Source organism: Clytia hemisphaerica, unplaced genomic scaffold (genome assembly GCF_902728285.1).
Source record: "Clytia hemisphaerica strain Z4C2 unplaced genomic scaffold, Clytia hemisphaerica genome assembly, whole genome shotgun sequence".
NCBI lineage: Eukaryota > Metazoa > Cnidaria > Hydrozoa > Leptothecata > Clytiidae > Clytia > Clytia hemisphaerica.
This window is the reverse complement of record NW_027104302.1, coordinates 331,271-336,852: the sequence shown is the minus strand read 5'-3', so window position 1 is coordinate 336,852 and position 5,582 is coordinate 331,271.

The following is a 5,582-nucleotide window of genomic DNA, read 5'->3' as shown; positions in this document are numbered from 1 at the left end:
CCTTCTCTCTGGGAACTTCACCCCGTGCACGCCTTGTCCTTTTGGGAAAAATGACAGTTTTACGCTTTCCGTCATAACTTTTGATCTACTAAACCGATTCAAAAAAATAAGCCCATTCTGGAAAGCCCAACTATCCTGCTTTCTAAAAATGTTAAAATAAAGGATTTTCCTCTATCAATGGTGACACAGTAGTCTTCTGCCTTAGAGTTGAAAAAAATTCAAAACGCAATTTGTCATATTTTTCAAAATTTTAAGTTCCGGTTAAAAAAAAAGTGGGGAGAACATCTGCGATACCATAATTTTCTGGCTCATTGTTTCCACCATTATAACTACAACTGCTAGCCAAAAAATCACAATCATACCTTTACTAGAAAAGGCAGAATTCATTTTTAGAAAACCTTGGTTTTCGAGAAAATTTCCACGTAAATCAGAGGCACGTAAGGCAGAGGCCCCTTGAGGTAATTTTTATGGGAAATATCACTCAAAACAGCTAAAAATGACTTTCCTATCATCAACCAGCATGAAAGCAATAGAAATAACATAGTATATACACTTTGAAACTCTTTGCAGCCTTATCAGAAGCCTTAACTTGGGTTTCGGTGACGGTCGATGACGGCCGACAAGCCTCCAGTCCTCACCCTTAATGTACCGTCATACTAAAGAATAAGGAGGCAGAAACTTACCTCAAACACTGACTAAACTACAAACAAGCAATACATAACATTTCCAACCAATAAAACAAACCATTTTCCACTAAATAAACATAAAAAGTTAGTTACAGCAGTCAATGAGCTCATAATTTCCAAAAGAATATTTTGCCTGATTTTCCAGTTTGTTTTGACAGTTAAAATCGAAAGTAGGTGGTTTCAAACTATTGAAAATAGTTTGTTTACATTTTCTCTCCGTCATATAAGACATTTCCCGGGATTTAAAGGCGTCTTTAAGGCGGTAGGGCGGCTTTTCTTAACACCCAATGAAAAACGTATATTTACGGCCTCGGCTATATATTAGAACGTAAATTTACGGCCTCGGCGTGGTAAAGGTTAAAACTACTTTCTATTCATAAAAAAATCATTTAATGTCTCAAGAGACATGATCACCATGATAATTGTTTGAATATGAGGCAGGTGATGTTCGTGACGTTATTTATGAAAAGGTCTACAGATGGCCCCAAAAACGGAGGTTTTCATTAAAATGAAGATTCTGACTTGTAGATTTATCAGAATTAAACGATTTTTGTTTATTTTGAAAGAATGATGGTTATACTTAAAAATGAGTATGTTTTTGCTGGTTTGACACGGATTCAAAATAACATATTTGCGTCTAAAGGAAATATTTTAACACCAAAATTAGATAAAAATTGCATATAACTCACTCTAGCTCCTTGGATATTGAAAATAAGTTATGAAAACGGGGTATAGGAAATTTTCTACACCTAATGCCGTTCAGAAAATGCAAATACATCTGTGACTTTAGAGGCTGGGTAAAAGATATAGCATCTTGAAGGTCAACCAGTATTTTGGAGCCCTAGAACCAGCATTGACAAAACCGAAAATTCTAAATATGAGAAAAAGCAAAATATAGGAGAAAAATATCTTTAAAGCTTAATATTTTCAGTTTCAGTTAAGCTTTTTTTCTAAAACTTTCACAGCTTATTCCATACATGAATGGAACTAAGAGATTTGTTTTCAAAAACTTGATTAAGACGTTGTTAAATCAAAATTGTCATTTTGAAAATTTCTAAATTTTCAGTTTGGACTTTGCAATATCGAAAATCTTGAAATATTTCATAAAAATCATAAATTTTACATCCATCGGGTCAGTTTGGACTTTGCAATATCGAAAATCTTGAAATATTTCATAAAAATCATAAATTTTACATCCATCGGGTCGTAAATTTAAGGGAAAACACAAATATGTTCATAGTTTTTCCCCCTATTACCACTGGGCTTAATAATTTGATTTTAGCTACACCTCCGTTTTGGGGGCCCCAAACCTGCATTTTGACAACCAGGGGTATACTGTAAAAATTTTATCAAATAAATTTATGCCCAAAACCCTCTAAATCATATTTCAAAACTATGGTCAAAATTTTGTATTCATATCTTAAAGATATCTCGAGAAATCGCTAAAATTTCAAACCTCCGTTTTGGGGGCCATTAGAAAAAAGCTACCTATCTTTAAGCGATTGAAAAATACTGTTGAAATTGAAAATTTTGAAAAAGAACTTCCAGGAAATAAAAATCTCTTTTCCTCTAGATTTGAGAGAAATTTCAAATTTGATCGCCGTTTTGGGGGCCACATACTGTACAGGATTAACTTTCGCGAAATCATGGCGAAATTAAAATTCGTGAAAACGCGATTAAATCCATCACAAATTTTATTTTAATCGCATTTTCGGTGGAGAAGCCAGTCCAAAGTCTCCATTTGCCATTTGTGGCAAAAATGGCTATTTTTCAGGTTTTCAGGCTTATTCGTGAAATTAAATCCATATACGCGAAATTTTTCAAAACTCTGACTCGCGAAATTAAATCCATAAAACTTCGTGATTTTTTTCGCTCGCGAAATTTACTTACTTACTTTAGGCATCCACTTGGGGTGACATGATGTGTTCCCTCCATCTATCTCTGTCGTGCATCAGCCGTATAAGTTCCCTCTCTTCCAACCCAGTGTCTTCATGTATCAGTGATTTAATCGTTTTGGTTGGTCGACCTCTTCGTCTAGGCTTTTCAGGTTCCCAGAACAAAAGTTTTGTTGCAGGTTCGTTACCACGTATAATATGGCCAGCTAGGCGGAGACGGCGGATTTGAATGACTTTGCTGATTGGAGGTCGCCCTCCGTAGAGGACTCTGTTGGTGGTATGTGATTGGGGATTGATGTTTTTCACCCTTCTCAGCATCCTTGTGTAGGTCCCGTCAATTTTTCTCTCGAGAGATTTATTGAGGGACCAGGATTCACATGCATATAAAAGGATCGACATGATTGTCGCATCAAAGATCTTTAGTTTCGTTTTAGCAGAGATTTTCGACTTCCAGCATGTATCAAGCCTGTTGAGAGCAGACCAAGCTTGTGCCATTCTCGTATTGACTTCAGTAGATGTTTCGGAGTACGAGCCGAGGTATTTGAAGTCTTGGACCTTTTCAAGTTCTGATCCATCAATGGTTTTGAAGCTTTGGTTGTTTGTTGAGTTGATATGCAAGTATTTGGTTTTTTGTATATTCAAAAACAAGCCAATAGATTGTGTTGCTAATTCAACTTTGTGGAGAACACGCTCTGCCTCTTTGATGCTTTCGTCAATTAGGGCAATATCGTCTGCGAAGTCTAAGTCGGCAAGATGAATTGAAGGGTGACGGCGGCTTCTTCGTCTAAACAAAGTCAATCCATCAGAACTCTTTATGGCCTTTCTTAGTGCGTAGTCCAGAACGATGATAAATAAGAAAGGTGCAAGTGGATCGCCTTGTAATACCCCTGTTTCGATTTTAAAGAACTCAGTTTCACCTTCCTGAGTAAGAACTGTCGCAGAGTTGTTTTCGTACATTATTCTGATGGCATCAACTATCTTCGGTGGAATTCCGTATGCATGCAGGATTTTGAACATACGTTTTCGGTCGATGCTGTCGAAAGCCTTACGGAAGTCGATGAATGTGATAACCCCTTCCATTTTGTGATTTTTCATCTCTTCAATTATTCGTCTGAGGGCAAGGATCTGGGATGATGTCGATCGAGAGCTACGAAACCATTTTGGTTTGGTCGAAGTACTTTATCAATTTCAGGACGCAGTCTATTTAGAATCAAGCGATTATAGATTTTAGCCGAGACTTGACTGAGACTGATTCCGCGATAGTTATCGGTTTTAGTTAAATCACCCTTCTTCGGAACAGGTACGATAGCAGACAATCCCCACTCAGGAGGTCGAGCGCCATCTAGAGTTGCATTGCAGAAGGTAAGAAGAATTTCTTTACATTTAGGGAGCTTCCACAGTTCGAGTGGAAGACTATCGAGACCGGGTGCCTTGTTGTTTTTCATTTGTTTGATGGCTGATTCAATTTCCGTCATAGTAAAGTCTCCGGTAGAGATGTTTTCGTTGAGTTCAAAAATTTGTTGAGGATCAAAAAGTTCGTTTTCATCGGTGGTAACGTTGTTAAGAAGTTTCTGGAAGTGGTCTTTCCAAGTTTTTAGTCTATCGTCTCCTGAAATGAAACAAGTAGAGGGCTTTTTCTTTCCCGAGAGTTCCTTAACAAGTTTCCAGGCGTTTTTTGAGCTGTTTGTCGATTTGGACTTGTCAAATTCGTCTAGGATGATGTTGATCCTTGTTTCCTCTTCTTGGTAATGTGTTGCCTTGAGGTGTTGTTGTTTTGACGATACGTCCTCCAGTGGTGCGTTTAACACTTCCGTGCGAGCTTTGGCGACACTTTCAGGTTCTATGGATACATTTCTTTCTTTGTTAGGTAGGACTGTTTTTGCCGTGTTGATACATTGTACAGTAAAGGATTTATACGATTTGTCCGTACAGTTTTCCCAGTTTACTGATAGATTCTCGTTTATCGAGTTTGCTGTAGTTGGATCAGCTAACTCTTTCCAGTTTAGTGCCTTTTGACGGTTAGTCTTTGGGGCACGGAGGCTTAGCTTGCACTTGGTCACGACGATGCGGTGGTCAGAACCGATGGGATCAGAAGAAGAGTGTGCTTGAGAATCATGGATAGTGTTTCTCCATTTCTTTCGGCAGAGTATGTAGTCAATTTGGCTAAGGTCTCCGGTGGGAGATTTCCAAGTCCAAAGGGAGCTTGTTCGTTTTTTGAAAGATGTGTTTGTGGAGAATAAGTTGAATTCTGCAATGAACTCTTGGAGATAATCACCATTCTGGTTGCAGATGCTATGGTATGAAAAGTTGCCGGTTATACGGGCGTTGAAATCTCCACATATTGCGAGGAATGAATGACTTGGTATTGTAAGAACTAGGTTGCGCATTTCAGTGTAGAATCTTTCGATATCTTTTTCATCGTAACCGCTATGTGGAGAGTAGCAAGATATTATACTGGATTTTGGGTTACCTCTGAAATCAGCGATGATAATACGATTTGAAATCTTTCGAACTGACGACAGAATTGGTAGAAGATCTGTTCGGATGATGATTCCTACTCCGCCAATAGTTGCATTGTTTGCTGCTTTCCAGGCGGAAGCAGTGAATAGTGTGTAACGATTCAATGGTTGAGCAATTATCTCAGGGTCGTTTGCATTATGGAGGAAGCGATGTTCTTGGATAGAGCATATTGGAATGTTGAATTTCTCAAGGTGGACGACTATCTCTTTTCGTGAGTTAAGAGAGTTCAGAGTGCGACAATTGAGTTGTGCGATGTGAATGTGATGCCTTTGGTTAAAGAGTCCTTTCTTTCTCCTATCATCGGGAGGTACCCTCCTTGTGGGGTTTGGGGTATCGCCGTCATTGGAATCGATTGTCGATACAATAGGTTGGAAAGGACGAAAATCAGGGGCTTCAACCCTGGAGCGATTTAAAGAACTGTTCATGTTGTCTAATGGCGAAATTTAACCCGATTAATAAGCAAACGATATCACTCTTATTT